We start from the raw sequence: 22,600 nt of genomic DNA on the forward strand, positions 1-22,600 counted from the left end.
AAGCTGGGTTGGATATGGAGAATATGGGAACAAAACTGGTTTCCAATTTGGAATGCTGGCCATGATTGTGGCAACTTACTTGACTGTAACATAATGCTGGTTCCTGAATATCTTTTGAAGAACTTTGAGAATCAGAAGATGTGATGAACTAATCAACTCCTGCTCAAAAGCTCATCAGAGAGGGGGATGTGGTAGAAAAAAGGATGCCACTAAGAATATTCATTATTTGGGTTCAGCACTGTAGCATGGTGGGGTTAAGTTGCTACCTGCAATGCTGGCATCATGTAGAGGCACCAGCATTGGGTCCTGGCTGCTCCACTTCTGATCAAGCTCACTGCTTACATGCCTGGGAAAACAGAGGAGGAGGATTCCCAAGTGCTTGGGTCCTGCACCCAGGTGGGAGACCCACAAGAAGCTTCTGTCTTCTGTCGTTAGCCTGGTACAACCCAGTCATTGTGGCTATTTGGGGAGTGAACTAGCAGATGGAATACCTCTCCTTCTGTCCCTCTCCCCCTCCTCTGTAACTATGACATTCAAGTAAGTAAAATAGTTTTTTAAAGAATATTCAACATCTGGACAAGGCCCTCATCTATTAGCATGCCTCTTAACCTTGTATAGAGATTCTGATTATTTTTCTTTTGATGGTAAATATTTATTAACCAAGGCAGAGAGAGGAGAGAGAGAGAGAACTTTTCCATCTGATGATTTACTCCTTCGTCAGGGCCAAAGCCAGGAGTTTCTTCCAGGTATTCCACATAGTTGCAAGAGTCCAAGTGCTTGGATCATCTTCTGTTGCCCTCCCAAAAGCATGAATAGGGAGCTGGATTAGAATGGACAGGGAGGACCTGAAGTTGCCCACATGGGATGCCTTAAGCCCCTAGACCACACAGTGCCAGCCCCTCCTGATTCATGTCAAATGAAGCAGGGAGTTGGTAGTAGTTTCATTTGTGCTTAAGATAAATGCTGTCTACTAAAGATGATGCCCAGTCGCGTTTGATCCTTTTTGGGCCATCCTGGGTGTCACTGCTGCCAGGGGCTTGAATCCTACTAGAAGGCTAAGGGGTATGGTGAGGATCACCGGTGCTCCACCGGGGCCCACCCTGAGGTTTCCGAATAGCAAATACAAAAGCGGGGAGGATGACTTGGGCACCTGTAGTTGCCAGTTACCTGAATACTACCTCCATACTTTTGGAACATCTCCTGCAGCCAGGGCCAGGGCCTGCAGTGTGTTTCTGCAAATGAACTCAGTGCGGGGCCCAGGGGGTAAGGCCTGTGAATCCTCTTCCTCTTCTGTTTCTGATCTCCCCATGTAAACTAATTCTTGCTTTTTGGCCCTATTTTCTTACATGTATATTTCTTGGCCAGCAAAATCCTAGATTTAGGACCCATGTTTTGCTGATTTATTTTATTCATTGCTTTATTCAAATTCATGTATGCTATCTTAATTTAGAGTTGCTGGATAAAATATAGGATGCCCAGTTAAATCTGGATTTCAGGGAGTCAGTGTTTTCCCTGTGGGTCTATAAAGCTGCAGAGAAAATATACTAAGATGCTATTTCATGTTTATCTGAATTCAAATTGAACTAAGTGTTCTGTATTTTTTTTTGCCAGATCCAGTAATTCTAATCTTTATTACTTTGTTTTGGTAATTATAAAATATTTTGAAATATTTTTATGATCCTTGTGGATATAAGTCCTAGAATTTCATTTTTCTTTTCATGTAGGTGTTTGCAAAGTGATAAGTCCCTCTATCAGAGGGGTGTTAGAACCCTAAGCCTCAAACGCTGGCAAGTTGGCTATCCTAAACAGGTTTTTTCTCCCAAAAGTTGAGACTCTGTCTTTGGAGGGCAGGCAGCAGTGGTCACAGGGGGAGAGAGGAGGACACGCAAGCTCCTGAAGGCCCCGAGGCCTGGGCTCAAGAGGAAGAGGGAGGGGTCCACAGGGATTTGGCAGTCTTTGAGAAATTTCCACTAGCGTGGACAGTCAGTGATGTGGGCCTGCTGAAAGTTCACAGGACCTGTAACAGTTACCCCAGCGTGGAGAGCAGGAGCCAAGATCCAGTGAGAAGTGTGTGGTAGCCGTTCTGTTGTCAGTGATTATATTGCCCAGATTTTAATACTCCATGTGGCAAAATTCTGAACTAAATCTCTATGACTTTATGTAAAATGACAGAAAATATATTTCTGCTAGATATGTAGGAAAAAATAAATTGTGTCTTGAAACCTTTAATCTTAGAAATGCAGTCTTTATTGATCTGAATTGCTAATATAAATGCATTGTTCTTATTTTAAATCTGTATGTCTTTGTCTTAAAATTTTCACAAATATCAGAGAAGAATATTAACTTTCATTATTTATGAGTCTGCTGAACTTTGCAAGGATTTGCTGACAGTTAAAGAATACCAGTTTTAAGGATAGTTCATTTTTCATCACAAATAACCTAAAAGGTCATTCAGTATTTAACAATAACATCCAAAGAGAGTAGATATTGAGAGTATTAATGTTGGAAGAATTCACAATTACTTTAAAAATGGCCTGCTGAGTATTTTCAATATTAAAAGCAAAAAATAGAAATTCTATTAGGGTTAATATGTATTGAAAAATGGTTGTGTTTGGTTTATATCTTTTCTGAATTTCTTATTATTTTGCAGTATTTTCCTTTTATCAAGGTTTTTTTTCTATTTATGGACACATTAGTTGTAGTATAGGTTAAACTGCTTTAGCAAAAAGAATTTAAACGAAAATGTTTTAAAAAATGAAACTGCTTAAATGAATGGAAGAATTTGTTTTCTCTTTCACAAATGAACTGCCATGCTGTGGCCTCCATGTGTGAGGGAAGCATTAGGAGGTAAAGCACTGTGCAAACATTTTGATGGTGGGACTCATTATTTTACTCACATCTCACCAAACAGAATTCAGTTACTTGATCACAACTACTTACATGGAGCACTGGGCCATACCTGGTTCCGTCTGCCAAAGCAAGCAATGAGATTCTTGGAGCAGAATCTGATCTTTGAATACCTCTTGCACTCTCCAGGGAAGCCGATGTGGGAGCAGAGTTGTGATGCAGGAGTTCAGCTGTTACAAGGGACACACATCTCAAATCAGAAGGCCTCCTTGGCTTCCGGTCCAGCTCCCTGCTGCTGTGACCATGGGAGGTGGCAAGTACTCACATCCCTGTCATCCATGTGGGAAACCCAGCTTGAATTCCATATCTGTAGATTTCACATGCCTGATGTAGGCATTTGCACAGCAAACAAAGTAGATGGAAACCTCCCTCTGGTTCTCCCTTTTTGCTTTTCAAATAAAGTAAAAATAAGTAAAAAAAAAAATGTAAAGAAAAAGTCACTTTTCTTTATAATAATAAAATTACTCTTATGGAGCATTATAAATAATATGTATTATCAGGAAATTTTTGTTACAGTTATGAACTACATACAAGATGTGGTTAATGGGCCCGGCGTGGTAACCTAGCAGCTAAAGTCCTCATCTTGCTTGCACCAGGATCACATATGGCCGCAGGTTTGTGTCCTGAAGGCCCCATTTTCCATCCAGCTCCCTGCTTGTAGCCTGGGAAAGCAGTTGAGGACGGCCCAAAGCCTCTCCGTGTGAGAGATCTGGAAGAGGCTCCTGGATCCTAGCTTCGGATTGGCGCAGCTCGGGCCATTGCAGCCACTTGGGGAGTGAATCATGGGACAAAAGATCTTTCTTTTTGTGTATCTAACTTTCTAAAAAAAAAAAAAGATGTGATTAAAAAAGTAAACATATATGAACAATTTTTGAAAAGCTTATGGAAAATGAAATTAAAAGGTAAATTGTGTTATGAGGTTTTTGCAATTCATGAATTTTTCATGATATGCAGTTAAATGAAATTTAAATTTTTATTTTTTAAGCCTTTTTTTTAAGATTTATTTTTATTGGAAGGGCAGATTTTACAAAGAGAAGGAGACATACAGAGAAAGATCCTCCATCCTCTGGTTCATTCCCTACATGGCTGCAACAGCCAGAGCTGAGTTGATTCAAAGCGAGGGCCGGGAGCTTCTTCCGGGTCTCCCACATGAGTACAGGGTGCTCTGTACAGGCTCTGGGGCAGCCTGCACTGCTTTCCCAGGCCACAAGCAGGGAGCTGGATGGGAAATGGACATTAAATGGTACCCATATGGGATCCCTTCTCTTGCAAGGTGAGGCTTTAACCTTTGTGCCGTTGTACCAGGCCTAGTTAAATGAAATTTTAGAAGATCCTTCTTATAGGGGGGATAAGCTAATCTTTAAGTTTAATTCTGGAGGCTAGTTTTATATGCCTATGTTTCTGTTAGATTTGTAATTTAATGTAAAATTTTCTTTTCTTAGAAGATGCAAATGCTGAACATGAGTTTCCAATACAGGTTTTCCCTGGGCTTTGAATAGTTGTGGCCAAAGCTGCAGCCCACCCCGGATGAAGCTAGGCAGCATCTCTGAGAAGCATGTGTTTACTGAGGAACTCCGTTCTCATATTTTGTGTCACTGAACACCAATATGAACCATTATTTTAGAATCTGATCATTTAAAAAAAGTTTAGTTTTTTCATCTGTTTGAATGACTGGTAGGGAGGAGAGATAAAGAGAGAGAAGGAGAGTAGGTGAGAGAAAAGGAAGGAGGGAGAGAGAGAGAGAGATAAAGAGAGAGAGAGGAGAGTGTCCATCTGTTGCTTCATTCTGCAAGTGCCTGCAACAGATAGTACTGGGATAGGCTGATGCCAGGAGCTAGAACTCTGTTGAGGTCTTGTATGTCGGTAGCAGGAACCCCCAAACTTGAGCCATCATCTAATGCCTCTCAGGTTGCATTAGCAGAAAGCTGGATCAGAACTAGAACAACAGGGTTTCCAACTGTGGCTCCAATTTGGGGTGCAGACTTCACAAACAGCAGCCTTGCCCACTGTGCCACCACGACTGACTCTAGAATCCGATTTTAAGTAGGTGTTGATTCGGAAATATTTCTAGCTTTGCCGTCCAAGTTCCACTCTGTGTTCTGTATAGTTTTGGGCACAGCTCCACAGAATGGAGGAGCTGTAGACTTCATAGTTAATTCCAAATGAGACCGTGCTTCTGCACTGTGACTAAAGAGCCTAGAGTTAATAGTGAGAACTTTAAAGAAATAAAAATAGCATCCTGTAGTAATGGTCTGTATTTATGGAAGAGACACTGGCTCTAAAAGCATGCCTCTATTCTTGGACTATGTGCTTGAGGCAACCCTATTGAAACACTTTCTGTTCAGTGTGAGATTAGTACCAATTTCACATGGTACAATAGCTCATTAAGTGTCAGGAGGTGCGGAAAGAGTTCCTTTGAAACATCCCTGTGGAACAGGCACCTATGTAGAGTAAATTACTGGAAACAGCAAGTGTGTTTTTACAATCTGTAAAATGAAAACCCCAAAGTACCTGGGATGCAGGGGCTGTATCTGTGGTGTTAGTTGTTGTGTCCTTATGTTCTGATGCCCAAGAAATATTTTATGCATAAATCAAGACGTGGATAAATATGCCTTGTGTTTATAGTGGAGGACTGTATGTGTGTGCTTTAAAGAGATGCTAGAAAGATTTATTTTTACTTTTTCTAAAACTATTTTTTATTTACTTATAAATAAGGCGGCCAGATTTCTTAATAATTACTAAACTGAAAGACCAGATTACATCTTGAATTGATTGATGAAATCATGGAAATTTTCTGCTTGTTATATATGGGCAAGTTCTTTTGATAAATGTATTTCTAAGTATTTCTCAACCATTGTCAGTGATGACATATTATATTCCTCAAAAATGCACACATGGGCCCGGCGGCATGGCCTAGCGGCTAAAGTCCTCGCCTTGAAAGCCCCGGGATCCCATATGGGCGCCGGTTCTAATCCCGGCAGCTCCACTTCCCATCCAGCTCCCTGCTTGTGGCCTGGGAAAGCAGTCGAGGACGGCCCAATGCTTTGGGACCCTGCACCCACGTGGGAGACCCAGAAGAGGTTCCAGGTTTCCGGCTTCGGATCGGCGCGCACCGGCCCGTTGCGGCTCACTTGGGGAGTGAAACATCGGATGGAAGATCTTCCTCTCTGTCTCTCCTCCTCTGTGTATATCTGGCTGTAATAAAATGAATAAATCTTTAAAAAAAAATGCACACAGATTGGATGCTATCTACTATAATCCCGAAAGTTTAGCTACAGGGACAGGTGTTTGATGCTGTGGCTAGGGTGCATCCCAGCACCTCAATGCCTATCTTCAGAACTGGTTCTGCTTCCAATCCAGCTTCCCACTAATGTGCACCCTGGGAGGCAGCAGGTGACGGCTCACATACATGAACAAATATGCTCCTTCGTCTGTGTCCTGCAGCATCCTGCTGCCTTTTACATTTTGGAAAAAAAAAAAGGTTTTCTGTTTCTTGACTCCAGTCTCATATTTTTTCCGCCCTTGATTCTTCAAGATCATCAAAAGTGGTTTGAACTACTTCTGACGGGAACGCACTGAATCTGTAGAGCAGAGCGAGTAAATTCCCACTGTCAAGCCACCAGATTGTTTTTCAGGGTGGAACGCAGCCATTGGCTGTACCTGCTTCTTCTCCCACTAAATGCGGAATGCATTCATTACCCCCCCCCCCCACCGGGGAAGGGGCGGGGTGGGCAGAGTGAGAAAGCAATACATCTTCTTGGAGTCCATCCTCTCCTATGAATACATCTTTGCTGGTTTAGAAAACAGAATAGCACTTCTGAGGCAGGCTATTTTCTGAGCACATTTTCGTATTTATGGGGACACTGAATATTTTGCAACTCTGTGTTGATGCCATGCAGATGGATCTTCCTTGTCTTTTATCAGAGAAAGCAAATACTCAACCAACTCTTGTTATATAAACCAAGCTAGATGATCCAAGAACAGGACAAAAATATACGAATGAGGAAATACATCGAACCAGTTAAATAAAAAGTCAAATGCACACAGAACATCTACATCTTTAAAATAAAAATATTTGATATCTGAAGTTTCTCTCGCCCACTGCCTTCCAGCCTGGTTCTGAAGGCAGCCAGGACCTATATCAACTCAGAATAGTGTAGTGTTAAAGCCGGAGCCTGTTTCTCCACCAAAGAGTTTGTTTTTCAAAGTTGGGAATCAGTGTTGTGATAGGGTAAGTTAAGTTGATGCCTGTGATGGTGACATCCCAAATGAGTGCTGGTTTAAGCCTGGCTCCTCCACTTTGAATCCAGATACCTGATAATGCACCTGGGAATGCAACAGCAGATGGTCCAAGTGCTTGGGCCCTTGTGCCCATGTGGGCCACTCCAAGGATGCTCCTGACTTTGACCTGGCCCGGCCCTCACCATGATGGCTGTTTGGGGGAGTGAACCTGTGGCTGGAAGACCTTTCTCTGTGTGTCTTTTCTTTCCTCTCTCTGTAACTCTGCCTTTCAAACAAACAAGCAAACCTTAGAAAAAGTTTAAGGATAGATTGGAAAAATTTATGCTGAGATATAGTAAACTGTGTGTTTGAGAGATGTTTTGTTTGCACACTGATTATAGCTTTCCTGTTAGTACCATTTAATAATCCTTTATCTGTTATTATGAAGATCCTTCAAACAGTTTATGAAAGAAAGGAAATTGAAAATAGTTTCATTTTGGTGTGTAATATTTTTGAAATCCATACAGTTTATTTGCATAATATGTCATTTCCATGATTTTTGTTTTTGACTTGAGAGGTAGAGAGGTAAAAGAGTAAGCTCCCATTCACTGGCTTACTCGCCAAGTAGTGACAACAGCTGTGACTGGGTCAGGCTGAAACTGGAAGGTGAGAACCCAATCCAGGTTTCCCATGCAGGTGGCAAGGACCCAGTGACTGACTTGAGCCATCATCCCTGTCTCCCAGCATCTGCATCAGCAGAAAGGCAGGTTATACCTGGATCCTGCGGTGGGGGATGTAGGCGTGGTAACTAGCATGAGAACTGCTAGGCCAAATGCCTGCTCACCTGTGAACTCTTTGGAGCTCCCCACACAGAATCACTAAGGGGATAGTATAGTAAGGAGACATTAGAAAATCAGCTGATTTCATTGGCAAATTCTGTGTAATATTTGATGGATAAAAATCCCAAAAAGGAAGATGGATGATCTATGGCTTTGCTTCCCCATGCCTTCCTGATCACGCACTGCCCCAGATGATTGGGAATGTGTGGTACCCTCCTAGCCATGTCACTAAGCAACAAGATGATGCTGTATAAAATGCAGGGGTTTGGTTATGATGCTACCCTGGCCTATAACAGTGCACTCAAATCAGATAGCACAAAATAAGTTTCAGAACAAAGAAAGTTGCAGAACAAAATGACATGGAAATTAGTTTGGAAATACAATGGAAGTACATTCTTGAGTTTAGTATTCAGTGTATAGACCCATAAAAAGTCCAAGGTTCAACATTCTAGTACTGAGAACTATGTCACCACTTGTTTCCTTAAACCCTGGGGCAGGCGTGAGTATTTGTTTTTTTTAATTGGAAAGTCAGATTTACAGATAAAAGGAGAGACAGAGAGAAAAATTTTCTATCTGCTGGTTCATTCCCCAATTGGCCACAATGGCTGGAGCTGAGCTGATCCGAAGCCAGGAGCCAGCAGCTTCCTCTAGGTCCTAAGGGTCATAAGGCTTTGGGCCATCCTCTGCTGCTTTCCCAGGTTACAAGCAGAGACTGGATGGGTAGTGGAACAGCTGGGATATGAACCAATGCCAACATGGAATCCCAGCACATGCGAAGCTAGGACTTTAGCCACTAGACTATTGTACCGAGAACAAAGTGGGTATCTTTAATAATACTCCCTTTCTCATGGAGTCTCTTAGGCTGTCCATGGTCATGAAATTGTCAGTGTATTTGAAAGAATTGTTAGAAACATTAAACAGCCCCTCATAACTGAGAAATGCAACATGAAAAATGTATTCCTGCTAGTACAATTGATATAATTATTTTAAAAAAGTGTGGACAGTAACCTGCGATTTTGTTCATTAGTTTTCTACCTCTCCCAAAGGAGAAAAAAAATGTGAAATGCTAGGGAGCTGATAAAAAAGATTCTGAATTCAAAAACTCTCTGCCAGGAAACAGTGCTTAATTGGGAAGGTTCACATAAAATTATTTCAACTTTAATTTCAGCTGGAATCTAAAATATCGAGGAATGTGATTGTGTTACCTCTTCCCTGCCCTGGAAATTGGGAGGGTTTGCACAGCTGATGTCTTGTGCACTGTTGAGTCTGGGTAATGAACTTTAGAGACAGAGGTGGGGAGCAGAAAGAGACAGCAAGCTTCTATCTACTGGTTCACGCTCTAGCCAGAGCTAGGTCAGGACTAGGCCAAGAGCCTGGAACTCTAACCAGGTCTGTGGCTGGCTGGGGCCCACACACTTGGGCCACATTTCTGCTTTCTACAGGTTCATTATTGTCATGGAGTCGGATCACAAGCTGGAAACAGCTTAACTCACTGCAGCACAATAGTGGCCCCTGGGCATCAGCCATGTCAACAGATTTCTGTTCTTCTCAAGACTGGATTGTATCTCCTAGGAATCTGAATGGTCTCTTTTTGCCAGGAGAGCAGGTAATTATGAAGTAAGCTCACACATGCTTCCTTCACACCTGCTTTATTCCCCTTCTGCTTCTCTCATAGGGTGATGCAATGCCAGTCCCTCCCAAGAAGTTGAGTAGACACCAGTGCCTCAATCTTGGACTTTGGAGCTATGAACTGAATATGTGTATAATGACCCAGTCTCAGGTATACTGTTACACCAATAGAAGACTAGGACATGGGACTTGGAGAGCCATGTGAGCTAGTGAGGGATGGGGAAAGCCAGGGGAGGGCAGCTTACTGGACTACAATATGGTAGAGGTAGAAACACCTGGGGTGGCAGGAGATATCATCTGTGAAGCTTTGTGTAGCTATTTGTGTGTGTGTGTGTGTGAGACAGATTTTCCTAGAGATAATTCCTTTCCAAAGTTTCAGGAAAATGAGATTTAATGTGTTATGAACAAATTTAGATGATATAATAACAATTGCAGGATTTTTCCTTGCCACCATAATGCAAAGATAGTCTTTTTTTAAAAAGATTTATTTATTTTTATTGGGAAGGCAGATATACAGAGAGGAGGAGAAACAGAGAGGAAGATTTTCCGTCTGACTGTTCACTCCCCAAGTGAGCCGCAATGGCTGGAATTGAGCCAGTCAGAAGCCAGGAGCTCTTCTGGAGCTCTTCTGGGTCTCCCACATGGGTGCAGTGTCCCAATGCATTGGACCGTCCTTGACTGCTGTCCCAGGCTACAAGCAGTGATCTGGATGGGAAGCAGGGCCGCCGGGATTAGAACCCGTGACCATATGGGATCCCGGCATGCAAGTTGAGGACTTTAGCCACTACACTATCGCGCTGGGCCCAAAGATAGAGTCTTGATCCATATTTTTTGTGCCTCCAATGATGCTAGTATCTTGAGGATAGAACTTTTCTAAGCAATAAGCTCTCTACTGCTCAGACAGTTCATTTCAAAAATAGAATAACAAGGGAATTCAGTAAGTACTAGTGCACTGTGATAGATGCATTTGGCAGGTGCAACGTGCAGAGCAAAACTGCTGCTTCCCCAACTTAGACAGACTTTGCCTGTCTGCATTCTCCTACTCAGGAACCCCCAGCGAGCTTCAGAGCTGCTGGTGTGAAGGCATTAGCATCCATCTTTCCAAAATGCTTGTTTTCTCTTGGTCTCATGATCCGACGTATATAATTGGAAGAGTTCCTAGAGCAAAGTAAAGCCATGGCGGTAACTCAATCATCCCTGAACTGTATTAGACCATTACAGTTCTGTCATGCTGAGATTACAAACCTCCAGGCCATGAACTTGGCCTTCTCTTCTGCCTCCTATAATATCAAACTCAGAACTGATTCTTGAGAAACCACAAGTACAAATAGAATGAATATGGTTGATTGTGAATGTCACATCAAATACCTTCTATGTTAAAACATAACGAAAAAATTGAGTTAAATATGTAAACAAATTTGAGATAGAATCAGATAAATAAAATACTGCCTATGGACCCTTCATTTTAAATTAGTGTGGCCTCCCCATAGAATACTGCTTAGCTCAGTGTAAAAAATGGTGATAGCTTCTAAAATTTGACCAAAACCTATCATTTGACACCTGTGTCCAATTAGTTGTCAAAATCTGCAGCTTCCCACATTGTGCTCTTGGCACCGACTGCTTTCTATTTAAAAAGGAACCCATCATGGTTACCTAGTTCTAGAACTGCAGAATTTGGCAGGTTCATAGGCATCCTTTAGCATTTCGTAATAATTTGAAGTGTTTTGTATTAACTGATTGTATTGCATAGAACTGACAGCTGTTTGCACTGTTCATCAGTTATTTGTTTGCACGCGACTGTGGCTTTGTTTCTGCAGTGTGTTTCAGCATCAGGTCTAGCCAAGGACCTGCTGTTATCAATCACAGTGGTGAAACATTTCCTTCCTGCTTGCTCTTCAGACTCATGTGTAGTTGAGGAGCTTCCTGTGGCTTCAGGGTCATTAGTGGGACTCCTAAGCATTCTGGAGAGCAGCACTTGTCCTGCGCACCCTCACTGCTCATGTTGGATATCTTCAGTACATTTAGTCTCTCCTGAAGACAATTAAGCACTCCTCTCTCATTCTCCTTCTTTTCTTAACATTCTTTTTGGATGGTCCCTTTCCCTCTTATGCCTGCAATCAAAGCCATCTACTAACGCTTTTGTCCTTTTGATGGTTATGCTTGGGAATGAGTTCTTTGTCACAGCAATTTCCCCAGTGCAGTGCTGAACTATCCTTGCCCTGGCCTGGGCCTGGTGGTGTATTATTAACCAGCATTTTTTTTTTACTACAATGAGCTGTCTAAAACAAAACAAAACAAAACAAAACAAAACAAAACAAAACAAAACAAAACCCTCTGGCTTCATAAAGAGAATAGGTTTATTTTGGTTCACAGTCCAAGATTTGGTGGTCATAGTGGTTGAACACTGTGTGAGGACACTTTTTTTTTTTTTTTTTGAGGACACTTTCTTTTTAAAGATTTATTTATTTTTATTGGGAAGGCAGACATACAAAGAGAAGAAGAGACAGAGAGAAAGATCTTGTGTCCACTGGTTCACTCCCCAAGTGGCTGCAGTAGTTGGAGCTGAGCTGTTCGAAAGCCAGGAGCCAGGAGTTTCTTATGGGTCTCCCACGTGGATGCAGAGTCCCAAGGCTTCGGGCTGTCGTTTACTGCTCTCCCAGGATACAAACAGGGAGCTGGATGGAAAGTGGAGCAGCTGGCATTAGAACTGGTACTCACATGGGATTGTGGCAAGTGCAAGGTGAGGACTTTAGCCACTAGGCTAATGCACCAGGTCCTGTGAGGACACTGTTGCTGGCAGGGTCTCTCTAAGGGGTCAGATAATAACATGGTAAGGAGGTGTACTTATCTGTGTGTATCTCCTTCGAAAGCCATCATGGTTGGATCATGGGCTCCATCCTAACAATCTAATTTAATCTGCCTACTTGCCAAAGGCCCCACCTTAAAACATCACAATTGGATTATGTTTGCACCTCTTAATATGCTATGATTTGGGGGTGAAGCCTTTCATTTGTGGGCTCTAATAGCCAAACCATAGCAGCGAGGCTCTAAGTTTTGATACATTTCTTGATAAATTTGAGACCTCACTCTTTTGAAAACCATGAGTAATTAGTTCTGTTTCATCTCTCAGGTTCAGGTAAAGCCACATTTGTTGGGAACAGTCCAACAGTCAGTTGTGCCCTGTCTGTACTTGGTGTTCTAGGTCAGACTTTGATTTCCTGACACTCCTTCCCACCCTTAGGAAGGTCCTTGTTGAGGGACATGGCTGGGACTGGATGCCAGGGGCTAATAAAAGTTGCTTATTAAATTTAAATTATATAAATTTACAGTTAAATAATTTATATTCAAAACTCTACAGATAATACCCAAAGTTCATCATCTCCTATGATTTTCCTACCTTTAACACTGTGTGTTTGAAGCCGTCAGTTCTACAGCACACAGCTCAGAGCCATGGGTCAGCTCTGGGCCACAGTTCTCTCCAGTGGCATTTTGTACTGAAAGGGTGGAAGTCTCATGCTTTTTGTGTGCCACTCTACGCCAGAAATTATCATTCATCTAGTATCATTGACTAGCTTTCTCTAATGCAATTTTAAATATAATATGCATACCAAAAAGTGTATCAATATGAAGGTGCCATTTAATAGCTAGTGATAGAGTAACTACTTATGAAACCATTACACAGGCCAAGAAATAAAACAGGACCAGCAACTCAGAAACCCCTTGATGTGATGCTCTAGATTCTGTAACCATCTCACTTGCTTTTCTTGATGGTTTAATTACTTCTTCCCAAAATTTTGAACTTCGTATCACTGAAATAAAAGGTATGTCTGACTTTTTTCCTTTACATTATGATTGCTATGTGCTTCAGTTACGGTGCCATTTTGATATAAAAATTAGTATTTGTGGCTTTCTGAAAAGTAGATAATTGATCAATTAATATATATCATTTATTCATTAAATTTGTTAGTAAGTAGAGAGAGAGAGATCTCTCTATATGCTAGTTTGCTTCCCAGATGCCTGAAACAGCTAGGTCTTGGTCGGGACATGACCAGGGCTGAGAACCCAACCCGGTTCTCCCACATGGGTAGCAGAAACTCCAGTACTTGAGCCCTCCCTGTTACCCCCCACCCAGGGTAACCGTTCAAAGCAAGCTGGCGTCAGAAATGGAGCTTTTTGATAAGGGATGTGGGCTCCCCAAGCATTGGCTTACCCATCACAGGCACACATCATCCCTCATCCCTCATTTTACCAGTTTTCACAAGGCCATCCCACCAAAGGGAGGAGAAATCTGACTGACGTGAAGAGGAGTGGGATCCCCCCTGAAATCCTAGCTGGTCCTCCAAATGCTCTCAGGACTTTCCAGTTTTCTCCTCTTGAAACCAGGCCACCAGGCTGAGCCCTCAGCCAGCTGTTCAGCAGGCTCATGACTTATGTTTTTGTTCCTCCCTCTTTCCCCCTGCGTTTTCAGAGCCAATATCCCACAGAAGTTTAGATCTCTCAGCAACTGTGCATGAGCAATATGTGGTTGTTGGATCTAACTGGGTGGGGGATGGGGCAAGTAGATGATTGGTATTTGCTTAAAGTTTGCCAGTGTTAGTACAAAGATATCTCATCACCCCATGTTGGGGGTCCAGGATTCTCCTGTTGGGGGCACAAGGAGGGACTGAAATACGATCCACAATGGGTGATTGGAAATAGGTAGTTAGGTTGGTGCCTGGATGGCTCCCTGTTGGTGCCAATCTCCTACTTGCTGAGGCTGGGAGGTCTGTGTGGTATCTCACTATTCGGGAATCTTGGATCTCCCCGCGCAATTCATAGTTTACCCAAAGCCAGCCTTCTGTAGCCTTTGAATGTAATCTGCATGCAGTGGGGTGAGCTGTGAAGAGCTATATAAAAAATATACAGTAATCAAAATCTCTATGCAATCATAAAAAAAAGCAAAAACCCACTTCTCTTTTAGCACTCAACAGAGTCCTGGAGTCCCTCCAGTGTTCTAAGAATAAACCTTTAGCTTCTGAATTGAGCAAAGGATATGATGTGCCTGGGAGAATTTCTGGGGAAATGTTAGGGGAGCTGGCATTTCATGAGAACTCAGAGAAGTTCTGGCAAAGGCCTTTCCAGTGATGAAGGAAGTAACTTGGTACTTTGACATTTCTGCTGTAACGCTGGTGCAGTGGCCAGATTCCAATACTGAATGTGTGTGCTGGTGGACCATCTTTGTGCTTCTAAGGGTCCCAGTTCCTGCTGTTGGCTTTCTGAAATGCATGCACTCTTTCTATTATGTGTGAAATAATCAAAGCGTGTTCACTTGACTGTGTTATAATCTGTAGCTGCCATTTTATTGTAAATCACAGTTCACAGCAAAATTTCCCAAATGAAAGATCTCATAATTTTACTCATAGATTTACTCTCCTTACCACCAGTTTCCTTTGAGAGGCAGAAAGAGCTTCCACTTGCTGGTTCATTTCCCAAATGACTGCAATGGCCAGAGCTGAGCCAATCTGAAGCCAGGAACCAGGAGCTTCCTTCGGACCTCCCATGGATACAAGGTTCCAAGGCTTTGGGCCATCCTCTGCTGCTTTCCCAGGCCACAGCAAGGTGCTGAAGAGGAAGTAGAACAGTCGGGGCATGAAACAGTGGGAACCTGGAGCTTGGAGGTGGGGGACTAACTAATTTTGCCATCATGCAGGGGCCAAGTTTCCTTTTAAATCCACTGTAATCTACATACTTTACTCCAAAGTCAAAAGACCCTAAAATTAAAAAGTGGTTACTTAAGTAGGAACTCAAGTAGGAGTCCCCAGTAAATGCAGATATAGTTGCTGAAAAAAGAATAAATGTAGACAAATGGAGAAGCATAGCAGTTTGCCCACAAAAGAAAAGAAATGATATTGGTTTCAGACTTCTTGTCAAAGCACTTCATTCTGAGAAAGTATGGTTCAAAAGCTTAAAGTTCTGTAAAGAAAAACTTAACCCTCTAATTCTATACCTGACCACAAAGAAACCAAAAACCTCATCTCTCATTATTTACTGTTTTTGAAAAAGACTTATTTATTTACAAATTAGAGTTATAAACAGAGAGGTAGAGGCAGAGAGAGAGAAAGATGTCTTTCATCTGCTGGTTCATTGCCTAAATGTGTGCAACAGCCCAGGCTGGACCAGGCTGAAGCTAGGAGCCAGGAGCTCCTTTTAGATATCTCACATAGATGCAGGGGCCCAGTGGATCCAAATATTTGGACCATCCTCCTCTGCTTTCCCAGGCATATTGGCAGGGAGCTGGATTGGAAGCATAGCAGCCAGCCCTCAAACTGGCACCGTTATGGGATGTTGGCATTATGGGTAGCAGCTTAGCCCACTATGCCACAAGGCTGACTCCTCGTTAGTCACTCTGTATAAAATTTCTCTGAGAATATTTCAGTCAGCTTTGTGTTATCACAGTGAATTGTAAGGGGAGATCCAAGATGCCCGAATAGTGAGATACCACACTGATGTCAATCATAGAAAGATGCCAGAAAAAAACACAGGAGCTGCCACATTTCCAGAGGACTGATTCAGTGCAAAGTTCAGTAGGGAAATGATAGAGCAGAACAGGAACTCATGGAGCAGTGAGGAGAGAACACAGATAAGCCGCTGGTGCTGTAGTAGCTACCTGGTCAGCCACAGGATGGAGAAAGCACAATAGCCAGAGGATGTGGGTGGACTAGGCCAGGCATGTCCACAGCACCCTTTGGCATTTGTGTGAGCCAGGTATGGGGGCATTCTGGACTGGGCCAGGCCACAACACCCACTAGCTTGCACAAGAGCTAGAATAGGCTGTGCCTTGCTGGGCTAGGCTGCAACACCCAGCAGCAAGTGCTGAGATAGTGGGTGGGCCAGGCCAGGCTGGGTTGAAGCATCTGCCAGCACATGCAAGATCTGGGGTTGGGAATGGGCCTGGTAGTGGAACTCTGGGGACTGCCCTGCTAGGATGCTATTCCTGCTGGTGAGCGAGAGAGCTCCCATTACTGGTGGCAGACCAATCCAGACTGGGCTGTATGAGTCAGGTCTGGGGGTTGGCTGGGGTGGGCCAATTCACAACACACATTGGCATAAACAAAAGCCAGGATGGGAAGCATGCCAGGCCAGGTTGGATTGTAACACCTGCCAGTTCAATTAGGGCTAGGGATGGGCCAGGCTAGGCTAGACTGCTGTACCTGCCAGTGAGAGCTGGGACTGGGGGTAGGCTGGCTGAGCCAGGCTGCAGCACCTGCTGGTGAATGCTGACTGGGAGTGAGCCATCTCAGACTGCAGGACCCACTGGTATGCACAAGACCTGGGACTGGGAATGGGCCTGGTAGGAGAACAGGAAATCCCTTGCTGGGTCACTCCTTCCATGGGTGAGAGAGAGCTGGGACTGCAGTGGGCCAGTATGGGGACAAGCCAAGCTGTGCTAGCCACACCTGCTGGCATGTTTGAGAGCCAGAATGGGCGTGGGCTAGCTGGACTAGGCTGCAGCACCTGTGGGCAAGTGCTGGAACTGGCTGCAAGTCATGTCAGGCTGGCCTCAGTAGCCCTGGTAGGTGCAAGATCTGGGGCTATGACTGGGCCTGGTAGGGTGAACTGTGGGTACTCCTCTGCTGGCCTATAGCTCCCACTGGTGATCATGCGAGTCATGCTGATCAAGGCAGCAGCACCTGTCAGCATATGTGTGGGCCTTTCTGGGGGTGGGTCTGGTGAGCTAAGCTGTAGCACCTATGAGTGTGCACACAAGCCAGGTGAGATGGAAGACAGACAGGGCTAGGCTGCAGCATATGCTGGAATATGCAGAACCTAGGGCTGATGGAAAGTTGAGTGGGGATTATTGGGGGTTACCCAATTAGGTCGTAGCACCTGCTAGTATGCGTGAAGACCAGGCCTGTTGTGGGCTAGGCTGGGCTAGGCTGCAGCATCCATTGAATCACATGAGTTGGGGCTAGGAGCAGAGCTGATCAGGCAGCTGCATCCACTGATATGTGCATTGGCTGGTGTAGGTGATGGACATTACCTGACCCTGCACTGGCTGCACACGCGAAACTCCAGTCTTAGGTCACCCCAGACGAGGTTGAGGTTTTTAAAGAAACTTCACAACCAGATGGCTGGACTCAAATCCCAGCCTCAGGGAAAATCACAATATATGGGGTCTCACCCTGTAGTGCATGTGTCAGGACTGGGCCTCCTCAGTTGCTGATGTTTGTGCAGTTGTCAGCATTCCCGTATGTACACAGGGGGCATGACAACCAACTCACCTAGGCTAACAAAGGATATTGAGTGCCTTGTCAGAGGGTGGAAAGCAGAACAGATCGGACTATTCATTTAGCCAAGCTTTGCAACAGGTTCCTGAGCCTGGAGATACACTAAGGTACACCATGAAATATTTTCTCAAACCTGATGCAACAAAGCCAATGCTGTCTCAGAATTATAAAAAGCATAGGCCTGGTGCAATGACTTAATGGCTAAATCCTGTCTTGCGTTCATCGGGATCTCATAGAAACTCCAGTTCATGTCCTGGCTGTTGTGTTTCCCATATAGCTCCCTGCTTATGGCCTGGGAAAGCAGTAAAGAATGGCCCAAAGTCTTGGCACCCTGCACCTATCTGGGAGACCAAGAAGAAGTTCCTGGCTCCTTGGCTCTGGATTGGCTCAGCTCTGCCTATTGTGGCCATTTGTGGAGAAACCAATGGGGTGGAGGATCTTTCTGACTCTGCTTATTTCTGCAAATCTGATCTGTATTTCCAATAAAAATAAATACGAATTTAAAAAAATTATCAAAAGCACTCAAGTAACATTCTTGGAACACTTTTCCCCACATTGGGATCTCTAAGGCATCATCAAAGTACCGTCAAAGTTTGAGAGCAAGAAGTGGCCCTCTTGTTTTCATCCTCAGCAGATACAGCAGAGAAAAAGAAAAACAGAAAAATTGAACTAAAACATTTGTCTCAACTACCTTTCTCTATACTTTGACTCTCCCTATCTTAATCAAAGACCCTCTTGGCCCTGTATCCCTCTCAACTATGTAACAATAATAAATATAAAATAAAATTTAAAAAGGAATGCTATAGGGCCCGGCGGCGTGGCCTAGCAGCTAAAAGTCCTCGCCTTGAAAGCCCCGGGATCCCATATGGGCGCCGGTTCTAATCCTGGCAGCTCCACTTCCAATCCAGCTCCCTGCTTGTGGCCTGGGAAAGCAGTCGAGGACTGCCCAATGCATTGGGACCCTGCACCCACGTGGGAGACCCGGAAGAGGTTCCAGGTTCCCGGCATCGGATCGGCGCGCACCGGCCCGTTGCGGCTCACTTGGGGAGTGAATCATAGGACGGAAGATCTTCCTCTCTGTCTCTCCTCCTCTTTGTATATCTGGCTGTAATAAAATGAATAAATCTTTGAAAAGAAAAAGGAATGCTATAGTAACCGAAAATACAATATCACACATACGTATAATTTTTAAAGGAGAAGCAGTATATTCAAACAGACCATTTATGGCTGCTTTCTTCTTTTTTCTTCTTTCTTTATAGCAAGGCATATATTCCCACTGCTCTGTAGCCCTAGACATTGCAAGGAGTTTGGTGTGTTTCAATAGGTTTCCTGTCGTTCTTTCAAAAGAAGCCAAGTATATGAAAAATCTTAGGCAGATCATTAAAATTGTAATAATACCCCAATGTGGAAAATGAAAGGGAGAGATCTGCCTTATGCTGGATTTATTTTTAGTGCTGACTGCTGATTGCTGTGTGTGTGTGTGACAGAGAGAGAGCGAGATTTGGAGCTGGTCACCCAACAGAAAGAATTGTATTAGCATTGGTGTTTGTGGTGAGATGTATTATTTAGTGGGACAGTAACCTTTGAAACACAGGAACGTAAGTGGAGATGATTCTGCAGCAAATCCCATTTACTAAAACCAGCCATTTTGGCTAGAGATGTGCCCTAACAATTCAATGTAAACTCATCTCTTCTTAAGTGATGTATTGCCTAATTTCAGATAGCAACTATTGCCTGATGCATGTTAGATCACACACCAAGGGTCTGCTATTTGCCAGACAATCTTACAGCCATGTTTTTTTATTTTTATTATAATTTTCCACGTCAAGAAAGTCCTAGTCTTGTCTCAGAATTTTCTAGAAATGCAAAGTCAGTAAGGTGGGACAGCCTCTCCCTGATAAAATTGAGATCAGTTGCTGATACCCTGTTACTTCCAGTGAATTCTGGAACCACTAAACTTCCTCTTTGCTTCTGCCCAACTTTCCAGGGTCTCCCATTTCATTAGATCCTCCAAATAGTGCTCTTGAAGGGACACCCAGGTGGCAAAATGTAGGGAAACCATTTCATAACTACTTCAAGAACTTTGAAGATTGGAGAAGAGGAAGTTGCTGTGGTTTGAACCCTGAAGGTCATACGTAGCAAAGTGAATCCTCAGTGCAGGAGTGTTGAGGGGTGGGCTTCCTCAGAGGTGACAAGGTCACCAGGGCTCTACCTCGTGAGTGGATTAGTATCATCATTGTGGGACTGGATTCTGTATTGTGATAGCGGGTTTGTTTTACAAGTGACTTTAGTTTCAATCTGTTCTCTTGCTCTTCTATGTTCTACCATGGGAATATGTAGCAACAAGTTCCATGCCTCTTGACCTTGAACTGCTTGGGCTCCAGGACTGTAAGAAATACATTTCTGCACCTTATCAGTTACTCAATATTTATTCTGTGGTAGCAGCATAAATGAACTCAGACAGAAGTCTTCTAGAAACTAGAAATTTTCATTTGACTTTATCTTCTGTTGGCATTGCATGATTAGCTCTAAATGTTCACATAAAAGCAAGATATTCACAAGGACCACTAAAAAAACCCACACTGCTAAAAATATGAATAGGCATTGTTCTTTCTGCTATCTTTTTACTTGACCTTATTCAGACATAGTCTCATTTATAAAGCCAGCAGGGAAGTAGCAGCATCTACTTTATAGGTGCCTGGAAAGGATGAACTAAGTTATGAAACATATGGTACTTTTGCTTATGAAATATGATGATGTACATGATGTGACTTGAATATTCATAAGCCTAAAGGAGAAGTATGTGTATGATCTTCTAAATAAACAAAAACATGTAAAATCTTTCTGATATCAGATTTTAATTCAAAGATTTGTTAACTGCTTCAAGGTCCAGGTCTACACAATTTGAAATTTTAGTCAAAGAACAAGTTTTACCAGGTTTTCTGGGGCCAAAGCATAAAATATTAAAAAGCTGTCTTAATTTTCTTTCTATTTCTCCTCCTTCTCCCTGCCCCCCCACCTTTCTCTGTGGTTTTGACTGTGAGACCTTACAATCAGTCACATGTTGTGCAATTAAATATTTGGGAAAAGTTCAAAACAACTTGTGGTAAAGCCAATTTTATTTAATCTGAAAATGCTTGAATTAAATAATCTTTATCCTTGGTATTGCAAGTCATGAAAAATAATCTCTGAAAAAATATAAAATGCTCCTCAATCACAGTATTGCTCGTTTAAAACTTTAGCGCCCAGGATTATATGACTATATTAACATTTTTTCACTATCCTCATTTAGGTCTTAGTTGAATAGTGATACTGATATTTCTCTTTTTTATTTTATGTTCTTTGCATATATTTTTATTTTTAAAAGATTTATTCATTGTGCTTGAAAGAAAGAAAAGAATTACAGCGTTAGAGGGAGAGTAAGGAAGGGAGCGAGAGAAGGAAGGAGAGAGAGAGGGAGAGAGCAAAAGAGAGAGAGATTCCATCTGCTGGTTCACTCCCCAGATGGCCACAGTGGCCAGGGCTGAGCCAGGTTTAAGCCAGGAGACAATCACTTCATCCGGGTCTCATGTATGGGTAGCAAGGCCTGGCCCCAGCACTTGGGCCTTCTTCCCCGCTTTCCCAGGTGCATTAGCACGATTGGAAGTAGAGCAGCTGGAATTTGAACCACCTCCCATATGGGCTACCAGCATTGCAAACTGCAGGTTAATCCACTCTACCACAGTCTTAGCCTTTACTCTGTCTTAATCCCACTCTAGTTTTCATTTTCTTGTGCTGTCTACTTCGTTTCTGGTAATTTCTTTCTTTGTATGGGTGCATGCATATCCAAGTTCATTAATTTACTTGAACTATATTTTACTTTCGGTTTAGGGAATTAAGTTTTGAACTTCAAGATCACATTTTTACTTTCTATAGTATAATCTTCTAAGGAGAGGTTTTTTTTTTTTTTAATTATTTAAAAGTCAGGAATCGAACAAGGAGGATAAAGAGAGGTAGAGAGTTCTTCCATTTGCTGGTGTACTCCATAAACAGACATACGACTAAGACTGGGTCAGATTGAAGCCAGTCCAGGGACTCTGTCCTGGCCTTCCTCATAAATGATAGGGGACCAAGTATTCGGATCAACTTCTGTTCCCCTCCAAGGTATGTTTGCAGGAAGCTGTGTAGTGGGTTGGGCAGCCAGGACTTGAAACTGCCCTTCAGAAAGGGGTGGAGGGCTTAATGCGCTGTTCCACAATGTCAGCCCTATAAGTTTTCTTTTCCCAAGATGTCTTTGAAATGACTTTTTAAAAAGGGCTTATTTTTACTTGTATTTGAAAGGCAGAGTTACAGAGGGAAAAAGAGTGAGACAGGAACATGCACACACATACACAGAGAGAGAGAGAGATAGAAGGAGAGAGAGAGAGAGAGAGAGAAAGAAAGAAAGAAAGAGCAGGGGAGGGAATCATTTTCCATCCTCTGATTCATTCCCCAAAGGGTTTAAGCAACTGAAGCTGAGCTGATCTGAAACCAAGATCCAGGAACTTCTTCCAGGCCTTCCATATGAGTGCAGGGCCCAAGGACTTAGGCTATCTTTTGCTGCTTTCCATGAACCAGCACCCATATTGGACGCCACTGCCACAGGTAGGGGCTTAACCAACTATAACATGGCACCAGCCTCCGAGATAACTGTGTTGTGCCGGATTTTGAGATCCCCAGAAAATCATGGAGTCTGAAGTTGGTGCTAATGCATAAAGG

This window comes from Ochotona princeps, chromosome 27, assembly GCF_030435755.1.
Source record: "Ochotona princeps isolate mOchPri1 chromosome 27, mOchPri1.hap1, whole genome shotgun sequence".
NCBI classification, from domain to species: domain Eukaryota; kingdom Metazoa; phylum Chordata; class Mammalia; order Lagomorpha; family Ochotonidae; genus Ochotona; species Ochotona princeps.